General features: G+C 38.2%; 30 non-coding genes across 30 annotated transcripts; all 30 read right to left on the reverse strand.

The window, feature by feature from the left end:
• Positions 1-1245: 1245 nt before the first annotated feature.
• On the reverse strand, positions 1246-1318 carry TRNAR-CCU (transfer RNA arginine (anticodon CCU)). Its single transcript has one exon. It is a non-coding gene; the product is annotated as a tRNA-Arg (tRNA).
• Positions 1319-2711: 1393 nt separating this feature from the next.
• TRNAR-CCU (transfer RNA arginine (anticodon CCU)) lies at positions 2712-2784 on the reverse strand. The gene has a single exon. It is a non-coding gene; the product is annotated as a tRNA-Arg (tRNA).
• A 447-nt stretch (positions 2785-3231) lies between these two features.
• On the reverse strand, positions 3232-3324 carry TRNAI-UAU (transfer RNA isoleucine (anticodon UAU)). The gene is given in 2 exon segments: positions 3232-3267; positions 3287-3324. It is a non-coding gene; the product is annotated as a tRNA-Ile (tRNA).
• Positions 3325-4176: 852 nt separating this feature from the next.
• On the reverse strand, positions 4177-4249 carry TRNAR-CCU (transfer RNA arginine (anticodon CCU)). Its single transcript has one exon. It is a non-coding gene; the product is annotated as a tRNA-Arg (tRNA).
• A 447-nt stretch (positions 4250-4696) lies between these two features.
• Positions 4697-4789, reverse strand: TRNAI-UAU (transfer RNA isoleucine (anticodon UAU)). The gene is given in 2 exon segments: positions 4697-4732; positions 4752-4789. It is a non-coding gene; the product is annotated as a tRNA-Ile (tRNA).
• Positions 4790-5641: 852 nt separating this feature from the next.
• On the reverse strand, positions 5642-5714 carry TRNAR-CCU (transfer RNA arginine (anticodon CCU)). The gene has a single exon. It is a non-coding gene; the product is annotated as a tRNA-Arg (tRNA).
• A 446-nt stretch (positions 5715-6160) lies between these two features.
• Positions 6161-6253, reverse strand: TRNAI-UAU (transfer RNA isoleucine (anticodon UAU)). The gene is given in 2 exon segments: positions 6161-6196; positions 6216-6253. It is a non-coding gene; the product is annotated as a tRNA-Ile (tRNA).
• Positions 6254-7105: 852 nt separating this feature from the next.
• TRNAR-CCU (transfer RNA arginine (anticodon CCU)) lies at positions 7106-7178 on the reverse strand. The gene has a single exon. It is a non-coding gene; the product is annotated as a tRNA-Arg (tRNA).
• Positions 7179-7625: 447 nt separating this feature from the next.
• Positions 7626-7718, reverse strand: TRNAI-UAU (transfer RNA isoleucine (anticodon UAU)). Its single transcript is given in 2 exon segments — positions 7626-7661; positions 7681-7718. It is a non-coding gene; the product is annotated as a tRNA-Ile (tRNA).
• An 852-nt stretch (positions 7719-8570) lies between these two features.
• Positions 8571-8643, reverse strand: TRNAR-CCU (transfer RNA arginine (anticodon CCU)). Its single transcript has one exon. It is a non-coding gene; the product is annotated as a tRNA-Arg (tRNA).
• A 447-nt stretch (positions 8644-9090) lies between these two features.
• Positions 9091-9183, reverse strand: TRNAI-UAU (transfer RNA isoleucine (anticodon UAU)). The gene is given in 2 exon segments: positions 9091-9126; positions 9146-9183. It is a non-coding gene; the product is annotated as a tRNA-Ile (tRNA).
• Positions 9184-10035: 852 nt separating this feature from the next.
• On the reverse strand, positions 10036-10108 carry TRNAR-CCU (transfer RNA arginine (anticodon CCU)). The gene has a single exon. It is a non-coding gene; the product is annotated as a tRNA-Arg (tRNA).
• Positions 10109-10555: 447 nt separating this feature from the next.
• On the reverse strand, positions 10556-10648 carry TRNAI-UAU (transfer RNA isoleucine (anticodon UAU)). The gene is given in 2 exon segments: positions 10556-10591; positions 10611-10648. It is a non-coding gene; the product is annotated as a tRNA-Ile (tRNA).
• Positions 10649-11500: 852 nt separating this feature from the next.
• On the reverse strand, positions 11501-11573 carry TRNAR-CCU (transfer RNA arginine (anticodon CCU)). Its single transcript has one exon. It is a non-coding gene; the product is annotated as a tRNA-Arg (tRNA).
• A 447-nt stretch (positions 11574-12020) lies between these two features.
• Positions 12021-12113, reverse strand: TRNAI-UAU (transfer RNA isoleucine (anticodon UAU)). Its single transcript is given in 2 exon segments — positions 12021-12056; positions 12076-12113. It is a non-coding gene; the product is annotated as a tRNA-Ile (tRNA).
• An 852-nt stretch (positions 12114-12965) lies between these two features.
• On the reverse strand, positions 12966-13038 carry TRNAR-CCU (transfer RNA arginine (anticodon CCU)). The gene has a single exon. It is a non-coding gene; the product is annotated as a tRNA-Arg (tRNA).
• A 1393-nt stretch (positions 13039-14431) lies between these two features.
• TRNAR-CCU (transfer RNA arginine (anticodon CCU)) lies at positions 14432-14504 on the reverse strand. Its single transcript has one exon. It is a non-coding gene; the product is annotated as a tRNA-Arg (tRNA).
• A 447-nt stretch (positions 14505-14951) lies between these two features.
• On the reverse strand, positions 14952-15044 carry TRNAI-UAU (transfer RNA isoleucine (anticodon UAU)). The gene is given in 2 exon segments: positions 14952-14987; positions 15007-15044. It is a non-coding gene; the product is annotated as a tRNA-Ile (tRNA).
• Positions 15045-15896: 852 nt separating this feature from the next.
• Positions 15897-15969, reverse strand: TRNAR-CCU (transfer RNA arginine (anticodon CCU)). The gene has a single exon. It is a non-coding gene; the product is annotated as a tRNA-Arg (tRNA).
• Positions 15970-16416: 447 nt separating this feature from the next.
• On the reverse strand, positions 16417-16509 carry TRNAI-UAU (transfer RNA isoleucine (anticodon UAU)). The gene is given in 2 exon segments: positions 16417-16452; positions 16472-16509. It is a non-coding gene; the product is annotated as a tRNA-Ile (tRNA).
• An 852-nt stretch (positions 16510-17361) lies between these two features.
• Positions 17362-17434, reverse strand: TRNAR-CCU (transfer RNA arginine (anticodon CCU)). Its single transcript has one exon. It is a non-coding gene; the product is annotated as a tRNA-Arg (tRNA).
• Positions 17435-17881: 447 nt separating this feature from the next.
• TRNAI-UAU (transfer RNA isoleucine (anticodon UAU)) lies at positions 17882-17974 on the reverse strand. Its single transcript is given in 2 exon segments — positions 17882-17917; positions 17937-17974. It is a non-coding gene; the product is annotated as a tRNA-Ile (tRNA).
• An 852-nt stretch (positions 17975-18826) lies between these two features.
• TRNAR-CCU (transfer RNA arginine (anticodon CCU)) lies at positions 18827-18899 on the reverse strand. The gene has a single exon. It is a non-coding gene; the product is annotated as a tRNA-Arg (tRNA).
• A 447-nt stretch (positions 18900-19346) lies between these two features.
• TRNAI-UAU (transfer RNA isoleucine (anticodon UAU)) lies at positions 19347-19439 on the reverse strand. Its single transcript is given in 2 exon segments — positions 19347-19382; positions 19402-19439. It is a non-coding gene; the product is annotated as a tRNA-Ile (tRNA).
• An 852-nt stretch (positions 19440-20291) lies between these two features.
• Positions 20292-20364, reverse strand: TRNAR-CCU (transfer RNA arginine (anticodon CCU)). The gene has a single exon. It is a non-coding gene; the product is annotated as a tRNA-Arg (tRNA).
• Positions 20365-20811: 447 nt separating this feature from the next.
• On the reverse strand, positions 20812-20904 carry TRNAI-UAU (transfer RNA isoleucine (anticodon UAU)). Its single transcript is given in 2 exon segments — positions 20812-20847; positions 20867-20904. It is a non-coding gene; the product is annotated as a tRNA-Ile (tRNA).
• An 852-nt stretch (positions 20905-21756) lies between these two features.
• Positions 21757-21829, reverse strand: TRNAR-CCU (transfer RNA arginine (anticodon CCU)). Its single transcript has one exon. It is a non-coding gene; the product is annotated as a tRNA-Arg (tRNA).
• A 447-nt stretch (positions 21830-22276) lies between these two features.
• On the reverse strand, positions 22277-22369 carry TRNAI-UAU (transfer RNA isoleucine (anticodon UAU)). Its single transcript is given in 2 exon segments — positions 22277-22312; positions 22332-22369. It is a non-coding gene; the product is annotated as a tRNA-Ile (tRNA).
• Positions 22370-23221: 852 nt separating this feature from the next.
• Positions 23222-23294, reverse strand: TRNAR-CCU (transfer RNA arginine (anticodon CCU)). Its single transcript has one exon. It is a non-coding gene; the product is annotated as a tRNA-Arg (tRNA).
• A 447-nt stretch (positions 23295-23741) lies between these two features.
• On the reverse strand, positions 23742-23834 carry TRNAI-UAU (transfer RNA isoleucine (anticodon UAU)). The gene is given in 2 exon segments: positions 23742-23777; positions 23797-23834. It is a non-coding gene; the product is annotated as a tRNA-Ile (tRNA).
• Positions 23835-24263: the final 429 nt, after the last annotated feature.

Genomic DNA, 24263 nt, shown 5'->3' on the forward strand with positions numbered 1-24263 from the left:
GAGAGCCAGGGCTAACTTTGTCGGGTCACTGTACGTTACTAATGCCGATGATGGAAAGTTTATTGGACTACCAGAAGCCTGAAAAACTAAATAGATAGCTTCCACATTTCCCTTTCAATTATGACACCAGATTACGGTGGGACTCAGTAGACTTGTCCAACCTGCGGCAATTTTTAAAATACAAAAACTTAAACAACAAATATCTCGTTGAAATTTCTCTCTTAATCTTGGCGCTAGATCATGAACCGTTTCAACGACTTCAGTAGTAAAAAATACAAAACGAAGGCAAGAATAGAATGCTCCAGGTGAGGGTCGAACTCACAACCTCGGCATCACTCGACAGTTACTGCTTTATAAGTACCCGCGCGCTGACCGATTGCGCCACTGGAGCCGACTGGGCACAGCCCCCTACGACATACATTCTATAAGAAAAAAAAAAATGAAATGGGATAGTTCTTCAGAAAATTAATGATTGCTTACAACAGGTTTCTAAGATTTTATTATAATGTTTGACAATATATATTTTACCATATCACGATCTTTATTAAAAATGAAAACGAGAAATTTAGACACTGGACGCCGGGTCATTTTAGACTCAAACATCCTGTTTTTTTTTGGATCTGGAAATGCGCACGTACATTTGCTGCAATGAACAGACATTGACGATATAAAAAATTCTTCTGAATTCAGGGGCTGCAGGGTCATCTGTGACATCACCTTTTGTGATTCTAGATCCTGTGTTAACAGCTGCGTACAGAGGTGTTGTCAGTCTTTGTAACCATACCTCTGATATTTAGGAGAACGGCAGGATGGTTTGAGTCCAAAATGTTCCCAATGGCCAGGGTAAAAATTGAAAGATTACTCTCATTTTGTTTTGTAAGAAAGAACATGATATGAAAAAAAGAACATTGTCCAAAATGTTTCAAAAACCGTTTACATTTTTTCAATTATAATTTTTTTCTTTTGATCTTTGCAAATATTGTGTGGTTGAAAGCATAACCATATCTTAGAAAATATACTCTTTGTTATTTGGGTCATAAATGAAGATAAGATGAAAACAATTAAGATGCAATATTTTTCCGCCACACAATTGCGTGTTAACGCTTCTCTCAGTACATGGAAAGGATCGTTGTAAAGGGTAGAGGTTTGCAAGAACTAATTTACGAAGAAACAAGACAAGGAGAACGGTTTACACATGCACCATCAAACTTCCATGAGAAGCTGTCGGAAAGGGAAATCAACAAGCACCCCAGATGGGACTTGAACCCACAATCCCTGGCTTAGGAGGCCAGTGCCTTATCCATTAGGCCACTGGGGCTTGATGGAGTAGCTTAAAAATCTAGACTTTTTTTGGTTACCACAAGAGTGCAGCACTCAATTTTGATTGAGTTATCACGAACGATCTTGTAAGTTTGAACTCCAAATTGAAACAAACCGTCCGAATGCACATGCATCTTTATTTTACAAGAGAGCCAGGGCTAACTTTGTCGGGTCACTGTACGTTACTAATGCCGATGATGGAAAGTTTATTGGACTACCAGAAGCCTGAAAAACTAAATAGATAGCTTCCACATTTCCCTTTCAATTATGACACCAGATTACGGTGGGACTCAGTAGACTTGTCCAACCTGCGGCAATTTTTAAAAATACAAAAACTTAAACAACAAATATCTCGTTGAAATTTCTCTCTTAATCTTGGCGCTAGATCATGAACCGTTTCAACGACTTCAGTAGTAAAAAATACAAAACGAAGGCAAGAATAGAATGCTCCAGGTGAGGGTCGCGAACTCACAACCTCGGCATCACTCGACAGTTACTGCTTTATAAGTACCGCGCGCTGACCGATTGCGCCACTGGAGCCGACTGGGCACACCCCCTACGACATACATTCTATAAGAAAAAAAAAATGAAATGGGATAGTTCTTCAGAAAATTAATGATTGCTTACAACAGGTTTCTAAGATTTTATTATAATGTTTGACAATATATATTTTACCATATCACGATCTTTATTAAAAATGAAAACGAGAAATTTAGACACTGGACGCCGGGTCATTTTAGACTCAAACATCCTGTTTTTTTTTGGATCTGGAAATGCGCACGTACATTTGCTGCAATGAACAGACATTGACGATATAAAAAATTCTTCTGAATCAGGGGCTGCAGGGTCATCTGTGACATCACCTTTTGTGATTCCTAGATCCTGTGTTAACAGCTGCGTACAGAGGTGTTGTCAGTCTTTGTAACCATACCTCTGATATTTAGGAGAACGGCAGGATGTTTGAGTCCAAAATGTTCCCAATGGCCAGGGTAAAAATTGAAAGATTACTCTCATTTTGTTTTGTAAGAAAGAACATGATATGAAAAAAAGAACATTGTCCAAAATGTTTCAAAAACCGTTTACATTTTTTCAATTATAATTTTTTTCTTTTGATCTTTGCAAATATTGTGTGGTTGAAAGCATAACCATATCTTAGAAAATATACTCTTTGTTATTTGGGTCATAAATGAAGATAAGATGAAAACAATTAAGATGCAATATTTTTCCGCCACACAATTGCGTGTTAACGCTTCTCTCAGTACATGGAAAGGATCGTTGTAAAGGGTAGAGGTTTGCAAGAACTAATTTACGAAGAAACAAGACAAGGAGAACGGTTTACACATGCACCATCAAACTTCCATGAGAAGCTGTCGGAAAGGGAAATCAACAAGCACCCCAGATGGGACTTGAACCCACAATCCCTGGCTTAGGAGGCCAGTGCCTTATCCATTAGGCCACTGGGGCTTGATGGAGTAGCTTAAAAATCTAGACTTTTTTTGGTTACCACAAGAGTGCAGCACTCAATTTTGATTGAGTTATCACGAACGATCTTGTAAGTTTGAACTCCAAATTGAAACAAACCGTCCGAATGCACATGCATCTTTATTTTACAAGAGAGCCAGGGCTAACTTTGTCGGGTCACTGTACGTTACTAATGCCGATGATGGAAAGTTTATTGGACTACCAGAAGCCTGAAAAACTAAATAGATAGCTTCCACATTTCCCTTTCAATTATGACACCAGATTACGGTGGGACTCAGTAGACTTGTCCAACCTGCGGCAATTTTTAAAAATACAAAAACTTAAACAACAAATATCTCGTTGAAATTTCTCTCTTAATCTTGGCGCTAGATCATGAACCGTTTCAACGACTTCAGTAGTAAAAAATACAAAACGAAGGCAAGAATAGAATGCTCCAGGTGAGGGTCGAACTCACAACCTCGGCATCACTCGACAGTTACTGCTTTATAAGTACCGCGCGCTGACCGATTGCGCCACTGGAGCCGACTGGGCACACCCCCTACGACATACATTCTATAAGAAAAAAAAAATGAAATGGGATAGTTCTTCAGAAAATTAATGATTGCTTACAACAGGTTTCTAAGATTTTATTATAATGTTTGACAATATATATTTTACCATATCACGATCTTTATTAAAAATGAAAACGAGAAATTTAGACACTGGACGCCGGGTCATTTTAGACTCAAACATCCTGTTTTTTTTTGGATCTGGAAATGCGCACGTACATTTGCTGCAATGAACAGACATTGACGATATAAAAAATTCTTCTGAATTCAGGGGCTGCAGGGTCATCTGTGACATCACCTTTTGTGATTCCTAGATCCTGTGTTAACAGCTGCGTACAGAGGTGTTGTCAGTCTTTGTAACCATACCTCTGATATTTAGGAGAACGGCAGGATGTTTGAGTCCAAAATGTTCCCAATGGCCAGGGTAAAAATTGAAAGATTACTCTCATTTTGTTTTGTAAGAAAGAACATGATATGAAAAAAAGAACATTGTCCAAAATGTTTCAAAAACCGTTTACATTTTTTCAATTATAATTTTTTTCTTTTGATCTTTGCAAATATTGTGTGGTTGAAAGCATAACCATATCTTAGAAAATATACTCTTTGTTATTTGGGTCATAAATGAAGATAAGATGAAAACAATTAAGATGCAATATTTTTCCGCCACACAATTGCGTGTTAACGCTTCTCTCAGTACATGGAAAGGATCGTTGTAAAGGGTAGAGGTTTGCAAGAACTAATTTACGAAGAAACAAGACAAGGAGAACGGTTTACACATGCACCATCAAACTTCCATGAGAAGCTGTCGGAAAGGGAAATCAACAAGCACCCCAGATGGGACTTGAACCCACAATCCCTGGCTTAGGAGGCCAGTGCCTTATCCATTAGGCCACTGGGGCTTGATGGAGTAGCTTAAAAATCTAGACTTTTTTTGGTTACCACAAGAGTGCAGCACTCAATTTTGATTGAGTTATCACGAACGATCTTGTAAGTTTGAACTCCAAATTGAAACAAACCGTCCGAATGCACATGCATCTTTATTTTACAAGAGAGCCAGGGCTAACTTTGTCGGGTCACTGTACGTTACTAATGCCGATGATGGAAAGTTTATTGGACTACCAGAAGCCTGAAAAACTAAATAGATAGCTTCCACATTTCCCTTTCAATTATGACACCAGATTACGGTGGGACTCAGTAGACTTGTCCAACCTGCGGCAATTTTTAAAAATACAAAAACTTAAACAACAAATATCTCGTTGAAATTTCTCTCTTAATCTTGGCGCTAGATCATGAACCGTTTCAACGACTTCAGTAGTAAAAAATACAAAACGAAGGCAAGAATAGAATGCTCCAGGTGAGGGTCGAACTCACAACCTCGGCATCACTCGACAGTTACTGCTTTATAAGTACCGCGCGCTGACCGATTGCGCCACTGGAGCCGACTGGGCACACCCCCTACGACATACATTCTATAAGAAAAAAAAAATGAAATGGGATAGTTCTTCAGAAAATTAATGATTGCTTACAACAGGTTTCTAAGATTTTATTATAATGTTTGACAATATATATTTTACCATATCACGATCTTTATTAAAAATGAAAACGAGAAATTTAGACACTGGACGCCGGGTCATTTTAGACTCAAACATCCTGTTTTTTTTTGGATCTGGAAATGCGCACGTACATTTGCTGCAATGAACAGACATTGACGATATAAAAAATTCTTCTGAATTCAGGGGCTGCAGGGTCATCTGTGACATCACCTTTTGTGATTCCTAGATCCTGTGTTAACAGCTGCGTACAGAGGTGTTGTCAGTCTTTGTAACCATACCTCTGATATTTAGGAGAACGGCAGGATGTTTGAGTCCAAAATGTTCCCAATGGCCAGGGTAAAAATTGAAAGATTACTCTCATTTTGTTTTGTAAGAAAGAACATGATATGAAAAAAAGAACATTGTCCAAAATGTTTCAAAAACCGTTTACATTTTTTCAATTATAATTTTTTTCTTTTGATCTTTGCAAATATTGTGTGGTTGAAAGCATAACCATATCTTAGAAAATATACTCTTTGTTATTTGGGTCATAAATGAAGATAAGATGAAAACAATTAAGATGCAATATTTTTCCGCCACACAATTGCGTGTTAACGCTTCTCTCAGTACATGGAAAGGATCGTTGTAAAGGGTAGAGGTTTGCAAGAACTAATTTACGAAGAAACAAGACAAGGAGAACGGTTTACACATGCACCATCAAACTTCCATGAGAAGCTGTCGGAAAGGGAAATCAACAAGCACCCCAGATGGGACTTGAACCCACAATCCCTGGCTTAGGAGGCCAGTGCCTTATCCATTAGGCCACTGGGGCTTGATGGAGTAGCTTAAAAATCTAGACTTTTTTGGTTACCACAAGAGTGCAGCACTCAATTTTGATTGAGTTATCACGAACGATCTTGTAAGTTTGAACTCCAAATTGAAACAAACCGTCCGAATGCACATGCATCTTTATTTTACAAGAGAGCCAGGGCTAACTTTGTCGGGTCACTGTACGTTACTAATGCCGATGATGGAAAGTTTATTGGACTACCAGAAGCCTGAAAAACTAAATAGATAGCTTCCACATTTCCCTTTCAATTATGACACCAGATTACGGTGGGACTCAGTAGACTTGTCCAACCTGCGGCAATTTTTAAAAATACAAAAACTTAAACAACAAATATCTCGTTGAAATTTCTCTCTTAATCTTGGCGCTAGATCATGAACCGTTTCAACGACTTCAGTAGTAAAAAATACAAAACGAAGGCAAGAATAGAATGCTCCAGGTGAGGGTCGAACTCACAACCTCGGCATCACTCGACAGTTACTGCTTTATAAGTACCGCGCGCTGACCGATTGCGCCACTGGAGCCGACTGGGCACACCCCCTACGACATACATTCTATAAGAAAAAAAAAATGAAATGGGATAGTTCTTCAGAAAATTAATGATTGCTTACAACAGGTTTCTAAGATTTTATTATAATGTTTGACAATATATATTTTACCATATCACGATCTTTATTAAAAATGAAAACGAGAAATTTAGACACTGGACGCCGGGTCATTTTAGACTCAAACATCCTGTTTTTTTTTGGATCTGGAAATGCGCACGTACATTTGCTGCAATGAACAGACATTGACGATATAAAAAATTCTTCTGAATTCAGGGGCTGCAGGGTCATCTGTGACATCACCTTTTGTGATTCCTAGATCCTGTGTTAACAGCTGCGTACAGAGGTGTTGTCAGTCTTTGTAACCATACCTCTGATATTTAGGAGAACGGCAGGATGTTTGAGTCCAAAATGTTCCCAATGGCCAGGGTAAAAATTGAAAGATTACTCTCATTTTGTTTTGTAAGAAAGAACATGATATGAAAAAAAGAACATTGTCCAAAATGTTTCAAAAACCGTTTACATTTTTTCAATTATAATTTTTTTCTTTTGATCTTTGCAAATATTGTGTGGTTGAAAGCATAACCATATCTTAGAAAATATACTCTTTGTTATTTGGGTCATAAATGAAGATAAGATGAAAACAATTAAGATGCAATATTTTTCCGCCACACAATTGCGTGTTAACGCTTCTCTCAGTACATGGAAAGGATCGTTGTAAAGGGTAGAGGTTTGCAAGAACTAATTTACGAAGAAACAAGACAAGGAGAACGGTTTACACATGCACCATCAAACTTCCATGAGAAGCTGTCGGAAAGGGAAATCAACAAGCACCCCAGATGGGACTTGAACCCACAATCCCTGGCTTAGGAGGCCAGTGCCTTATCCATTAGGCCACTGGGGCTTGATGGAGTAGCTTAAAAATCTAGACTTTTTTTGGTTACCACAAGAGTGCAGCACTCAATTTTGATTGAGTTATCACGAACGATCTTGTAAGTTTGAACTCCAAATTGAAACAAACCGTCCGAATGCACATGCATCTTTATTTTACAAGAGAGCCAGGGCTAACTTTGTCGGGTCACTGTACGTTACTAATGCCGATGATGGAAAGTTTATTGGACTACCAGAAGCCTGAAAAACTAAATAGATAGCTTCCACATTTCCCTTTCAATTATGACACCAGATTACGGTGGGACTCAGTAGACTTGTCCAACCTGCGGCAATTTTTAAAAATACAAAAACTTAAACAACAAATATCTCGTTGAAATTTCTCTCTTAATCTTGGCGCTAGATCATGAACCGTTTCAACGACTTCAGTAGTAAAAAATACAAAACGAAGGCAAGAATAGAATGCTCCAGGTGAGGGTCGAACTCACAACCTCGGCATCACTCGACAGTTACTGCTTTATAAGTACCGCGCGCTGACCGATTGCGCCACTGGAGCCGACTGGGCACACCCCCTACGACATACATTCTATAAGAAAAAAAAAATGAAATGGGATAGTTCTTCAGAAAATTAATGATTGCTTACAACAGGTTTCTAAGATTTTATTATAATGTTTGACAATATATATTTTACCATATCACGATCTTTATTAAAAATGAAAACGAGAAATTTAGACACTGGACGCCGGGTCATTTTAGACTCAAACATCCTGTTTTTTTTTGGATCTGGAAATGCGCACGTACATTTGCTGCAATGAACAGACATTGACGATATAAAAAATTCTTCTGAATTCAGGGGCTGCAGGGTCATCTGTGACATCACCTTTTGTGATTCCTAGATCCTGTGTTAACAGCTGCGTACAGAGGTGTTGTCAGTCTTTGTAACCATACCTCTGATATTTAGGAGAACGGCAGGATGTTTGAGTCCAAAATGTTCCCAATGGCCAGGGTAAAAATTGAAAGATTACTCTCATTTTGTTTTGTAAGAAAGAACATGATATGAAAAAAAGAACATTGTCCAAAATGTTTCAAAAACCGTTTACATTTTTTCAATTATAATTTTTTTCTTTTGATCTTTGCAAATATTGTGTGGTTGAAAGCATAACCATATCTTAGAAAATATACTCTTTGTTATTTGGGTCATAAATGAAGATAAGATGAAAACAATTAAGATGCAATATTTTTCCGCCACACAATTGCGTGTTAACGCTTCTCTCAGTACATGGAAAGGATCGTTGTAAAGGGTAGAGGTTTGCAAGAACTAATTTACGAAGAAACAAGACAAGGAGAACGGTTTACACATGCACCATCAAACTTCCATGAGAAGCTGTCGGAAAGGGAAATCAACAAGCACCCCAGATGGGACTTGAACCCACAATCCCTGGCTTAGGAGGCCAGTGCCTTATCCATTAGGCCACTGGGGCTTGATGGAGTAGCTTAAAAATCTAGACTTTTTTTGGTTACCACAAGAGTGCAGCACTCAATTTTGATTGAGTTATCACGAACGATCTTGTAAGTTTGAACTCCAAATTGAAACAAACCGTCCGAATGCACATGCATCTTTATTTTACAAGAGAGCCAGGGCTAACTTTGTCGGGTCACTGTACGTTACTAATGCCGATGATGGAAAGTTTATTGGACTACCAGAAGCCTGAAAAACTAAATAGATAGCTTCCACATTTCCCTTTCAATTATGACACCAGATTACGGTGGGACTCAGTAGACTTGTCCAACCTGCGGCAATTTTTAAAAATACAAAAACTTAAACAACAAATATCTCGTTGAAATTTCTCTCTTAATCTTGGCGCTAGATCATGAACCGTTTCAACGACTTCAGTAGTAAAAAATACAAAACGAAGGCAAGAATAGAATGCTCCAGGTGAGGGTCGAACTCACAACCTCGGCATCACTCGACAGTTACTGCTTTATAAGTACCGCGCGCTGACCGATTGCGCCACTGGAGCCGACTGGGCACACCCCCTACGACATACATTCTATAAGAAAAAAAAAATGAAATGGGATAGTTCTTCAGAAAATTAATGATTGCTTACAACAGGTTTCTAAGATTTTATTATAATGTTTGACAATATATATTTTACCATATCACGATCTTTATTAAAAATGAAAACGAGAAATTTAGACACTGGACGCCGGGTCATTTTAGACTCAAACATCCTGTTTTTTTTTGGATCTGGAAATGCGCACGTACATTTGCTGCAATGAACAGACATTGACGATATAAAAAATTCTTCTGAATTCAGGGGCTGCAGGGTCATCTGTGACATCACCTTTTGTGATTCCTAGATCCTGTGTTAACAGCTGCGTACAGAGGTGTTGTCAGTCTTTGTAACCATACCTCTGATATTTAGGAGAACGGCAGGATGTTTGAGTCCAAAATGTTCCCAATGGCCAGGGTAAAAATTGAAAGATTACTCTCATTTTGTTTTGTAAGAAAGAACATGATATGAAAAAAAGAACATTGTCCAAAATGTTTCAAAAACCGTTTACATTTTTTCAATTATAATTTTTTTCTTTTGATCTTTGCAAATATTGTGTGGTTGAAAGCATAACCATATCTTAGAAAATATACTCTTTGTTATTTGGGTCATAAATGAAGATAAGATGAAAACAATTAAGATGCAATATTTTTCCGCCACACAATTGCGTGTTAACGCTTCTCTCAGTACATGGAAAGGATCGTTGTAAAGGGTAGAGGTTTGCAAGAACTAATTTACGAAGAAACAAGACAAGGAGAACGGTTTACACATGCACCATCAAACTTCCATGAGAAGCTGTCGGAAAGGGAAATCAACAAGCACCCCAGATGGGACTTGAACCCACAATCCCTGGCTTAGGAGGCCAGTGCCTTATCCATTAGGCCACTGGGGCTTGATGGAGTAGCTTAAAAATCTAGACTTTTTTTGGTTACCACAAGAGTGCAGCACTCAATTTTGATTGAGTTATCACGAACGATCTTGTAAGTTTGAACTCCAAATTGAAACAAACCGTCCGAATGCACATGCATCTTTATTTTACAAGAGAGCCAGGGCTAACTTTGTCGGGTCACTGTACGTTACTAATGCCGATGATGGAAAGTTTATTGGACTACCAGAAGCCTGAAAAACTAAATAGATAGCTTCCACATTTCCCTTTCAATTATGACACCAGATTACGGTGGGACTCAGTAGACTTGTCCAACCTGCGGCAATTTTTAAAAATACAAAAACTTAAACAACAAATATCTCGTTGAAATTTCTCTCTTAATCTTGGCGCTAGATCATGAACCGTTTCAACGACTTCAGTAGTAAAAAATACAAAACGAAGGCAAGAATAGAATGCTCCAGGTGAGGGTCGAACTCACAACCTCGGCATCACTCGACAGTTACTGCTTTATAAGTACCGCGCGCTGACCGATTGCGCCACTGGAGCCGACTGGGCACACCCCCTACGACATACATTCTATAAGAAAAAAAAAATGAAATGGGATAGTTCTTCAGAAAATTAATGATTGCTTACAACAGGTTTCTAAGATTTTATTATAATGTTTGACAATATATATTTTACCATATCACGATCTTTATTAAAAATGAAAACGAGAAATTTAGACACTGGACGCCGGGTCATTTTAGACTCAAACATCCTGTTTTTTTTTGGATCTGGAAATGCGCACGTACATTTGCTGCAATGAACAGACATTGACGATATAAAAAATTCTTCTGAATTCAGGGGCTGCAGGGTCATCTGTGACATCACCTTTTGTGATTCCTAGATCCTGTGTTAACAGCTGCGTACAGAGGTGTTGTCAGTCTTTGTAACCATACCTCTGATATTTAGGAGAACGGCAGGATGTTTGAGTCCAAAATGTTCCCAATGGCCAGGGTAAAAATTGAAAGATTACTCTCATTTTGTTTTGTAAGAAAGAACATGATATGAAAAAAAGAACATTGTCCAAAATGTTTCAAAAACCGTTTACATTTTTTCAATTATAATTTTTTTCTTTTGATCTTTGCAAATATTGTGTGGTTGAAAGCATAACCATATCTTAGAAAATATACTCTTTGTTATTTGGGTCATAAATGAAGATAAGATGAAAACAATTAAGATGCAATATTTTTCCGCCACACAATTGCGTGTTAACGCTTCTCTCAGTACATGGAAAGGATCGTTGTAAAGGGTAGAGGTTTGCAAGAACTAATTTACGAAGAAACAAGACAAGGAGAACGGTTTACACATGCACCATCAAACTTCCATGAGAAGCTGTCGGAAAGGGAAATCAACAAGCACCCCAGATGGGACTTGAACCCACAATCCCTGGCTTAGGAGGCCAGTGCCTTATCCATTAGGCCACTGGGGCTTGATGGAGTAGCTTAAAAATCTAGACTTTTTTTGGTTACCACAAGAGTGCAGCACTCAATTTTGATTGAGTTATCACGAACGATCTTGTAAGTTTGAACTCCAAATTGAAACAAACCGTCCGAATGCACATGCATCTTTATTTTACAAGAGAGCCAGGGCTAACTTTGTCGGGTCACTGTACGTTACTAATGCCGATGATGGAAAGTTTATTGGACTACCAGAAGCCTGAAAAACTAAATAGATAGCTTCCACATTTCCCTTTCAATTATGACACCAGATTACGGTGGGACTCAGTAGACTTGTCCAACCTGCGGCAATTTTTAAAAATACAAAAACTTAAACAACAAATATCTCGTTGAAATTTCTCTCTTAATCTTGGCGCTAGATCATGAACCGTTTCAACGACTTCAGTAGTAAAAAATACAAAACGAAGGCAAGAATAGAATGCTCCAGGTGAGGGTCGAACTCACAACCTCGGCATCACTCGACAGTTACTGCTTTATAAGTACCGCGCGCTGACCGATTGCGCCACTGGAGCCGACTGGGCACACCCCCTACGACATACATTCTATAAGAAAAAAAAAATGAAATGGGATAGTTCTTCAGAAAATTAATGATTGCTTACAACAGGTTTCTAAGATTTTATTATAATGTTTGACAATATATATTTTACCATATCACGATCTTTATTAAAAATGAAAACGAGAAATTTAGACACTGGACGCCGGGTCATTTTAGACTCAAACATCCTGTTTTTTTTTGGATCTGGAAATGCGCACGTACATTTGCTGCAATGAACAGACATTGACGATATAAAAAATTCTTCTGAATTCAGGGGCTGCAGGGTCATCTGTGACATCACCTTTTGTGATTCCTAGATCCTGTGTTAACAGCTGCGTACAGAGGTGTTGTCAGTCTTTGTAACCATACCTCTGATATTTAGGAGAACGGCAGGATGTTTGAGTCCAAAATGTTCCCAATGGCCAGGGTAAAAATTGAAAGATTACTCTCATTTTGTTTTGTAAGAAAGAACATGATATGAAAAAAAGAACATTGTCCAAAATGTTTCAAAAACCGTTTACATTTTTTCAATTATAATTTTTTTCTTTTGATCTTTGCAAATATTGTGTGGTTGAAAGCATAACCATATCTTAGAAAATATACTCTTTGTTATTTGGGTCATAAATGAAGATAAGATGAAAACAATTAAGATGCAATATTTTTCCGCCACACAATTGCGTGTTAACGCTTCTCTCAGTACATGGAAAGGATCGTTGTAAAGGGTAGAGGTTTGCAAGAACTAATTTACGAAGAAACAAGACAAGGAGAACGGTTTACACATGCACCATCAAACTTCCATGAGAAGCTGTCGGAAAGGGAAATCAACAAGCACCCCAGATGGGACTTGAACCCACAATCCCTGGCTTAGGAGGCCAGTGCCTTATCCATTAGGCCACTGGGGCTTGATGGAGTAGCTTAAAAATCTAGACTTTTTTTGGTTACCACAAGAGTGCAGCACTCAATTTTGATTGAGTTATCACGAACGATCTTGTAAGTTTGAACTCCAAATTGAAACAAACCGTCCGAATGCACATGCATCTTTATTTTACAAGAGAGCCAGGGCTAACTTTGTCGGGTCACTGTACGTTACTAATGCCGATGATGGAAAGTTTATTGGACTACCAGAAGCCTGAAAAACTAAATAGATAGCTTCCACATTTCCCTTTCAATTATGACACCAGATTACGGTGGGACTCAGTAGACTTGTCCAACCTGCGGCAATTTTTAAAAATACAAAAACTTAAACAACAAATATCTCGTTGAAATTTCTCTCTTAATCTTGGCGCTAGATCATGAACCGTTTCAACGACTTCAGTAGTAAAAAATACAAAACGAAGGCAAGAATAGAATGCTCCAGGTGAGGGTCGAACTCACAACCTCGGCATCACTCGACAGTTACTGCTTTATAAGTACCAGCGCGCTGACCGATTGCGCCACTGGAGCCGACTGGGCACACCCCCTACGACATACATTCTATAAGAAAAAAAAAATGAAATGGGATAGTTCTTCAGAAAATTAATGATTGCTTACAACAGGTTTCTAAGATTTTATTATAATGTTTGACAATATATATTTTACCATATCACGATCTTTATTAAAAATGAAAACGAGAAATTTAGACACTGGACGCCGGGTCATTTTAGACTCAAACATCCTGTTTTTTTTTGGATCTGGAAATGCGCACGTACATTTGCTGCAATGAACAGACATTGACGATATAAAAAATTCTTCTGAATTCAGGGGCTGCAGGGTCATCTGTGACATCACCTTTTGTGATTCCTAGATCCTGTGTTAACAGCTGCGTACAGAGGTGTTGTCAGTCTTTGTAACCATACCTCTGATATTTAGGAGAACGGCAGGATGTTTGAGTCCAAAATGTTCCCAATGGCCAGGGTAAAAATTGAAAGATTACTCTCATTTTGTTTTGTAAGAAAGAACATGATATGAAAAAAAGAACATTGTCCAAAATGTTTCAAAAACCGTTTACATTTTTTCAATTATAATTTTTTTCTTTTGATCTTTGCAAATATTGTGTGGTTGAAAGCATAACCATATCTTAGAAAATATACTCTTTGTTATTTGGGTCATAAATGAAGATAAGATGAAAACAATTAAGATGCAATATTTTTCCGCCACACAATTGCGTGTTAACGCTTCTCTCAGTACATGGAAAGGATCGTTGTAAAGGGTAGAGGTTTGCAAGAACTAATTTACGAAGAAACAAGACAAGGAGAACGGTTTACACATGCACCATCAAACTTCCATGAGAAGCTGTCGGAAAGGGAAATCAACAAGCACCCCAGATGGGACTTGAACCCACAATCCCTGGCTTAGGAGGCCAGTGCCTTATCCATTAGGCCACTGGGGCTTGATGGAGTAGCTTAAAAATCTAGACTTTTTTTGGTTACCACAAGAGTGCAGCACTCAATTTTGATTGAGTTATCACGAACGATCTTGTAAGTTTGAACTCCAAATTGAAACAAACCGTCCGAATGCACATGCATCTTTATTTTACAAGAGAGCCAGGGCTAACTTTGTCGGGTCACTGTACGTTACTAATGCCGATGATGGAAAGTTTATTGGACTACCAGAAGCCTGAAAAACTAAATAGATAGCTTCCACATTTCCCTTTCAATTATGACACCAGATTACGGTGGGACTCAGTAGACTTGTCCAACCTGCGGCAATTTTTAAAAATACAAAAACTTAAACAACAAATATCTCGTTGAAATTTCTCTCTTAATCTTGGCGCTAGATCATGAACCGTTTCAACGACTTCAGTAGTAAAAAATACAAAACGAAGGCAAGAATAGAATGCTCCAGGTGAGGGTCGAACTCACAACCTCGGCATCACTCGACAGTTACTGCTTTATAAGTACCGCGCGCTGACCGATTGCGCCACTGGAGCCGACTGGGCACACCCCCTACGACATACATTCTATAAGAAAAAAAAAATGAAATGGGATAGTTCTTCAGAAAATTAATGATTGCTTACAACAGGTTTCTAAGATTTTATTATAATGTTTGACAATATATATTTTACCATATCACGATCTTTATTAAAAATGAAAACGAGAAATTTAGACACTGGACGCCGGGTCATTTTAGACTCAAACATCCTGTTTTTTTTTGGATCTGGAAATGCGCACGTACATTTGCTGCAATGAACAGACATTGACGATATAAAAAATTCTTCTGAATTCAGGGGCTGCAGGGTCATCTGTGACATCACCTTTTGTGATTCCTAGATCCTGTGTTAACAGCTGCGTACAGAGGTGTTGTCAGTCTTTGTAACCATACCTCTGATATTTAGGAGAACGGCAGGATGTTTGAGTCCAAAATGTTCCCAATGGCCAGGGTAAAAATTGAAAGATTACTCTCATTTTGTTTTGTAAGAAAGAACATGATATGAAAAAAAGAACATTGTCCAAAATGTTTCAAAAACCGTTTACATTTTTTCAATTATAATTTTTTTCTTTTGATCTTTGCAAATATTGTGTGGTTGAAAGCATAACCATATCTTAGAAAATATACTCTTTGTTATTTGGGTCATAAATGAAGATAAGATGAAAACAATTAAGATGCAATATTTTTCCGCCACACAATTGCGTGTTAACGCTTCTCTCAGTACATGGAAAGGATCGTTGTAAAGGGTAGAGGTTTGCAAGAACTAATTTACGAAGAAACAAGACAAGGAGAACGGTTTACACATGCACCATCAAACTTCCATGAGAAGCTGTCGGAAAGGGAAATCAACAAGCACCCCAGATGGGACTTGAACCCACAATCCCTGGCTTAGGAGGCCAGTGCCTTATCCATTAGGCCACTGGGGCTTGATGGAGTAGCTTAAAAATCTAGACTTTTTTTGGTTACCACAAGAGTGCAGCACTCAATTTTGATTGAGTTATCACGAACGATCTTGTAAGTTTGAACTCCAAATTGAAACAAACCGTCCGAATGCACATGCATCTTTATTTTACAAGAGAGCCAGGGCTAACTTTGTCGGGTCACTGTACGTTACTAATGCCGATGATGGAAAGTTTATTGGACTACCAGAAGCCTGAAAAACTAAATAGATAGCTTCCACATTTCCCTTTCAATTATGACACCAGATTACGGTGGGACTCAGTAGACTTGTCCAACCTGCGGCAATTTTTAAAAATACAAAAACTTAAACAACAAATATCTCGTTGAAATTTCTCTCTTAATCTTGGCGCTAGATCATGAACCGTTTCAACGACTTCAGTAGTAAAAAATACAAAACGAAGGCAAGAATAGAATGCTCCAGGTGAGGGTCGAACTCACAACCTCGGCATCACTCGACAGTTACTGCTTTATAAGTACCGCGCGCTGACCGATTGCGCCACTGGAGCCGACTGGGCACACCCCCTACGACATACATTCTATAAGAAAAAAAAAATGAAATGGGATAGTTCTTCAGAAAATTAATGATTGCTTACAACAGGTTTCTAAGATTTTATTATAATGTTTGACAATATATATTTTACCATATCACGATCTTTATTAAAAATGAAAACGAGAAATTTAGACACTGGACGCCGGGTCATTTTAGACTCAAACATCCTGTTTTTTTTTGGATCTGGAAATGCGCACGTACATTTGCTGCAATGAACAGACATTGACGATATAAAAAATTCTTCTGAATTCAGGGGCTGCAGGGTCATCTGTGACATCACCTTTTGTGATTCCTAGATCCTGTGTTAACAGCTGCGTACAGAGGTGTTGTCAGTCTTTGTAACCATACCTCTGATATTTAGGAGAACGGCAGGATGTTTGAGTCCAAAATGTTCCCAATGGCCAGGGTAAAAATTGAAAGATTACTCTCATTTTGTTTTGTAAGAAAGAACATGATATGAAAAAAAGAACATTGTCCAAAATGTTTCAAAAACCGTTTACATTTTTTCAATTATAATTTTTTTCTTTTGATCTTTGCAAATATTGTGTGGTTGAAAGCATAACCATATCTTAGAAAATATACTCTTTGTTATTTGGGTCATAAATGAAGATAAGATGAAAACAATTAAGATGCAATATTTTTCCGCCACACAATTGCGTGTTAACGCTTCTCTCAGTACATGGAAAGGATCGTTGTAAAGGGTAGAGGTTTGCAAGAACTAATTTACGAAGAAACAAGACAAGGAGAACGGTTTACACATGCACCATCAAACTTCCATGAGAAGCTGTCGGAAAGGGAAATCAACAAGCACCCCAGATGGGACTTGAACCCACAATCCCTGGCTTAGGAGGCCAGTGCCTTATCCATTAGGCCACTGGGGCTTGATGGAGTAGCTTAAAAATCTAGACTTTTTTTGGTTACCACAAGAGTGCAGCACTCAATTTTGATTGAGTTATCACGAACGATCTTGTAAGTTTGAACTCCAAATTGAAACAAACCGTCCGAATGCACATGCATCTTTATTTTACAAGAGAGCCAGGGCTAACTTTGTCGGGTCACTGTACGTTACTAATGCCGATGATGGAAAGTTTATTGGACTACCAGAAGCCTGAAAAACTAAATAGATAGCTTCCACATTTCCCTTTCAATTATGACACCAGATTACGGTGGGACTCAGTAGACTTGTCCAACCTGCGGCAATTTTTAAAAATACAAAAACTTAAACAACAAATATCTCGTTGAAATTTCTCTCTTAATCTTGGCGCTAGATCATGAACCGTTTCAACGACTTCAGTAGTAAAAAATACAAAACGAAGGCAAGAATAGAATGCTCCAGGTGAGGGTCGAACTCACAACCTCGGCATCACTCGACAGTTACTGCTTTATAAGTACCGCGCGCTGACCGATTGCGCCACTGGAGCCGACTGGGCACACCCCCTACGACATACATTCTATAAGAAAAAAAAAATGAAATGGGATAGTTCTTCAGAAAATTAATGATTGCTTACAACAGGTTTCTAAGATTTTATTATAATGTTTGACAATATATATTTTACCATATCACGATCTTTATTAAAAATGAAAACGAGAAATTTAGACACTGGACGCCGGGTCATTTTAGACTCAAACATCCTGTTTTTTTTTGGATCTGGAAATGCGCACGTACATTTGCTGCAATGAACAGACATTGACGATATAAAAAATTCTTCTGAATTCAGGGGCTGCAGGGTCATCTGTGACATCACCTTTTGTGATTCCTAGATCCTGTGTTAACAGCTGCGTACAGAGGTGTTGTCAGTCTTTGTAACCATACCTCTGATATTTAGGAGAACGGCAGGATGTTTGAGTCCAAAATGTTCCCAATGGCCAGGGTAAAAATTGAAAGATTACTCTCATTTTGTTTTGTAAGAAAGAACATGATATGAAAAAAAGAACATTGTCCAAAATGTTTCAAAAACCGTTTACATTTTTTCAATTATAATTTTTTTCTTTTGATCTTTGCAAATATTGTGTGGTTGAAAGCATAACCATATCTTAGAAAATATACTCTTTGTTATTTGGGTCATAAATGAAGATAAGATGAAAACAATTAAGATGCAATATTTTTCCGCCACACAATTGCGTGTTAACGCTTCTCTCAGTACATGGAAAGGATCGTTGTAAAGGGTAGAGGTTTGCAAGAACTAATTTACGAAGAAACAAGACAAGGAGAACGGTTTACACATGCACCATCAAACTTCCATGAGAAGCTGTCGGAAAGGGAAATCAACAAGCACCCCAGATGGGACTTGAACCCACAATCCCTGGCTTAGGAGGCCAGTGCCTTATCCATTAGGCCACTGGGGCTTGATGGAGTAGCTTAAAAATCTAGACTTTTTTTGGTTACCACAAGAGTGCAGCACTCAATTTTGATTGAGTTATCACGAACGATCTTGTAAGTTTGAACTCCAAATTGAAACAAACCGTCCGAATGCACATGCATCTTTATTTTACAAGAGAGCCAGGGCTAACTTTGTCGGGTCACTGTACGTTACTAATGCCGATGATGGAAAGTTTATTGGACTACCAGAAGCCTGAAAAACTAAATAGATAGCTTCCACATTTCCCTTTCAATTATGACACCAGATTACGGTGGGACTCAGTAGACTTGTCCAACCTGCGGCAATTTTTAAAAATACAAAAACTTAAACAACAAATATCTCGTTGAAATTTCTCTCTTAATCTTGGCGCTAGATCATGAACCGTTTCAACGACTTCAGTAGTAAAAAATACAAAACGAAGGCAAGAATAGAATGCTCCAGGTGAGGGTCGAACTCACAACCTCGGCATCACTCGACAGTTACTGCTTTATAAGTACCGCGCGCTGACCGATTGCGCCACTGGAGCCGACTGGGCACACCCCCTACGACATACATTCTATAAGAAAAAAAAAATGAAATGGGATAGTTCTTCAGAAAATTAATGATTGCTTACAACAGGTTTCTAAGATTTTATTATAATGTTTGACAATATATATTTTACCATATCACGATCTTTATTAAAAATGAAAACGAGAAATTTAGACACTGGACGCCGGGTCATTTTAGACTCAAACATCCTGTTTTTTTTTGGATCTGGAAATGCGCACGTACATTTGCTGCAATGAACAGACATTGACGATATAAAAAATTCTTCTGAATTCAGGGGCTGCAGGGTCATCTGTGACATCACCTTTTGTGATTCCTAGATCCTGTGTTAACAGCTGCGTACAGAGGTGTTGTCAGTCTTTGTAACCATACCTCTGATATTTAGGAGAACGGCAGGATGTTTGAGTCCAAAATGTTCCCAATGGCCAGGGTAAAAATTGAAAGATTACTCTCATTTTGTTTTGTAAGAAAGAACATGATATGAAAAAAAGAACATTGTCCAAAATGTTTCAAAAACCGTTTACATTTTTTCAATTATAATTTTTTTCTTTTGATCTTTGCAAATATTGTGTGGTTGAAAGCATAACCATATCTTAGAAAATATACTCTTTGTTATTTGGGTCATAAATGAAGATAAGATGAAAACAATTAAGATGCAATATTTTTCCGCCACACAATTGCGTGTTAACGCTTCTCTCAGTACATGGAAAGGATCGTTGTAAAGGGTAGAGGTTTGCAAGAACTAATTTACGAAGAAACAAGACAAGGAGAACGGTTTACACATGCACCATCAAACTTCCATGAGAAGCTGTCGGAAAGGGAAATCAACAAGCACCCCAGATGGGACTTGAACCCACAATCCCTGGCTTAGGAGGCCAGTGCCTTATCCATTAGGCCACTGGGGCTTGATGGAGTAGCTTAAAAATCTAGACTTTTTTTGGTTACCACAAGAGTGCAGCACTCAATTTTGATTGAGTTATCACGAACGATCTTGTAAGTTTGAACTCCAAATTGAAACAAACCGTCCGAATGCACATGCATCTTTATTTTACAAGAGAGCCAGGGCTAACTTTGTCGGGTCACTGTACGTTACTAATGCCGATGATGGAAAGTTTATTGGACTACCAGAAGCCTGAAAAACTAAATAGATAGCTTCCACATTTCCCTTTCAATTATGACACCAGATTACGGTGGGACTCAGTAGACTTGTCCAACCTGCGGCAATTTTTAAAAATACAAAAACTTAAACAACAAATATCTCGTTGAAATTTCTCTCTTAATCTTGGCGCTAGATCATGAACCGTTTCAACGACTTCAGTAGTAAAAAATACAAAACGAAGGCAAGAATAGAATGCTCCAGGTGAGGGTCGAACTCACAACCTCGGCATCACTCGACAGTTACTGCTTTATAAGTACCGCGCGCTGACCGATTGCGCCACTGGAGCCGACTGGGCACACCCCCTACGACATACATTCTATAAGAAAAAAAAAATGAAATGGGATAGTTCTTCAGAAAATTAATGATTGCTTACAACAGGTTTCTAAGATTTTATTATAATGTTTGACAATATATATTTTACCATATCACGATCTTTATTAAAAATGAAAACGAGAAATTTAGACACTGGACGCCGGGTCATTTTAGACTCAAACATCCTGTTTTTTTTTGGATCTGGAAATGCGCACGTACATTTGCTGCAATGAACAGACATTGACGATATAAAAAATTCTTCTGAATTCAGGGGCTGCAGGGTCATCTGTGACATCACCTTTTGTGATTCCTAGATCCTGTGTTAACAGCTGCGTACAGAGGTGTTGTCAGTCTTTGTAACCATACCTCTGATATTTAGGAGAACGGCAGGATGTTTGAGTCCAAAATGTTCCCAATGGCCAGGGTAAAAATTGAAAGATTACTCTCATTTTGTTTTGTAAGAAAGAACATGATATGAAAAAAAGAACATTGTCCAAAATGTTTCAAAAACCGTTTACATTTTTTCAATTATAATTTTTTTCTTTTGATCTTTGCAAATATTGTGTGGTTGAAAGCATAACCATATCTTAGAAAATATACTCTTTGTTATTTGGGTCATAAATGAAGATAAGATGAAAACAATTAAGATGCAATATTTTTCCGCCACACAATTGCGTGTTAACGCTTCTCTCAGTACATGGAAAGGATCGTTGTAAAGGGTAGAGGTTTGCAAGAACTAATTTACGAAGAAACAAGACAAGGAGAACGGTTTACACATGCACCATCAAACTTCCATGAGAAGCTGTCGGAAAGGGAAATCAACAAGCACCCCAGATGGGACTTGAACCCACAATCCCTGGCTTAGGAGGCCAGTGCCTTATCCATTAGGCCACTGGGGCTTGATGGAGTAGCTTAAAAATCTAGACTTTTTTTGGTTACCACAAGAGTGCAGCACTCAATTTTGATTGAGTTATCACGAACGATCTTGTAAGTTTGAACTCCAAATTGAAACAAACCGTCCGAATGCACATGCATCTTTATTTTACAAGAGAGCCAGGGCTAACTTTGTCGGGTCACTGTACGTTACTAATGCCGATGATGGAAAGTTTATTGGACTACCAGAAGCCTGAAAAACTAAATAGATAGCTTCCACATTTCCCTTTCAATTATGACACCAGATTACGGTGGGACTCAGTAGACTTGTCCAACCTGCGGCAATTTTTAAAAATACAAAAACTTAAACAACAAATATCTCGTTGAAATTTCTCTCTTAATCTTGGCGCTAGATCATGAACCGTTTCAACGACTTCAGTAGTAAAAAATACAAAACGAAGGCAAGAATAGAATGCTCCAGGTGAGGGTCGAACTCACAACCTCGGCATCACTCGACAGTTACTGCTTTATAAGTACCGCGCGCTGACCGATTGCGCCACTGGAGCCGACTGGGCACACCCCCTACGACATACATTCTATAAGAAAAAAAAAATGAAATGGGATAGTTCTTCAGAAAATTAATGATTGCTTACAACAGGTTTCTAAGATTTTATTATAATGTTTGACAATATATATTTTACCATATCACGATCTTTATTAAAAATGAAAACGAGAAATTTAGACACTGGACGCCGGGTCATTTTAGACTCAAACATCCTGTTTTTTTTTGGATCTGGAAATGCGCACGTACATTTGCTGCAATGAACAGACATTGACGATATAAAAAATTCTTCTGAATTCAGGGGCTGCAGGGTCATCTGTGACATCACCTTTTGTGATTCCTAGATCCTGTGTTAACAGCTGCGTACAGAGGTGTTGTCAGTCTTTGTAACCATACCTCTGATATTTAGGAGAACGGCAGGATGTTTGAGTCCAAAATGTTCCCAATGGCCAGGGTAAAAATTGAAAGATTACTCTCATTTTGTTTTGTAAGAAAGAACATGATATGAAAAAAAGAACATTGTCCAAAATGTTTCAAAAACCGTTTACATTTTTTCAATTATAATTTTTTTCTTTTGATCTTTGCAAATATTGTGTGGTTGAAAGCATAACCATATCTTAGAAAATATACTCTTTGTTATTTGGGTCATAAATGAAGATAAGATGAAAACAATTAAGATGCAATATTTTTCCGCCACACAATTGCGTGTTAACGCTTCTCTCAGTACATGGAAAGGATCGTTGTAAAGGGTAGAGGTTTGCAAGAACTAATTTACGAAGAAACAAGACAAGGAGAACGGTTTACACATGCACCATCAAACTTCCATGAGAAGCTGTCGGAAAGGGAAATCAACAAGCACCCCAGATGGGACTTGAACCCACAATCCCTGGCTTAGGAGGCCAGTGCCTTATCCATTAGGCCACTGGGGCTTGATGGAGTAGCTTAAAAATCTAGACTTTTTTTGGTTACCACAAGAGTGCAGCACTCAATTTTGATTGAGTTATCACGAACGATCTTGTAAGTTTGAACTCCAAATTGAAACAAACCGTCCGAATGCACATGCATCTTTATTTTACAAGAGAGCCAGGGCTAACTTTGTCGGGTCACTGTACGTTACTAATGCCGATGATGGAAAGTTTATTGGACTACCAGAAGCCTGAAAAACTAAATAGATAGCTTCCACATTTCCCTTTCAATTATGACACCAGATTACGGTGGGACTCAGTAGACTTGTCCAACCTGCGGCAATTTTTAAAAATACAAAAACTTAAACAACAAATATCTCGTTGAAATTTCTCTCTTAATCTTGGCGCTAGATCATGAACCGTTTCAACGACTTCAGTAGTAAAAAATACAAAACGAAGGCAAGAATAGAATGCTCCAGGTGAGGGTCGAACTCACAACCTCGGCATCACTCGACAGTTACTGCTTTATAAGTACCGCGCGCTGACCGATTGCGCCACTGGAGCCGACTGGGCACACCCCCTACGACATACATTCTATAAGAAAAAAAAAATGAAATGGGATAGTTCTTCAGAAAATTAATGATTGCTTACAACAGGTTTCTAAGATTTTATTATAATGTTTGACAATATATATTTTACCATATCACGATCTTTATTAAAAATGAAAACGAGAAATTTAGACACTGGACGCCGGGTCATTTTAGACTCAAACATCCTGTTTTTTTTTGGATCTGGAAATGCGCACGTACATTTGCTGCAATGAACAGACATTGACGATATAAAAAATTCTTCTGAATTCAGGGGCTGCAGGGTCATCTGTGACATCACCTTTTGTGATTCCTAGATCCTGTGTTAACAGCTGCGTACAGAGGTGTTGTCAGTCTTTGTAACCATACCTCTGATATTTAGGAGAACGGCAGGATGTTTGAGTCC

This window comes from Ranitomeya imitator, unplaced genomic scaffold (genome assembly GCF_032444005.1).
Source record: "Ranitomeya imitator isolate aRanImi1 unplaced genomic scaffold, aRanImi1.pri SCAFFOLD_1447, whole genome shotgun sequence".
NCBI classification, from domain to species: Eukaryota; Metazoa; Chordata; class Amphibia; order Anura; family Dendrobatidae; genus Ranitomeya; species Ranitomeya imitator.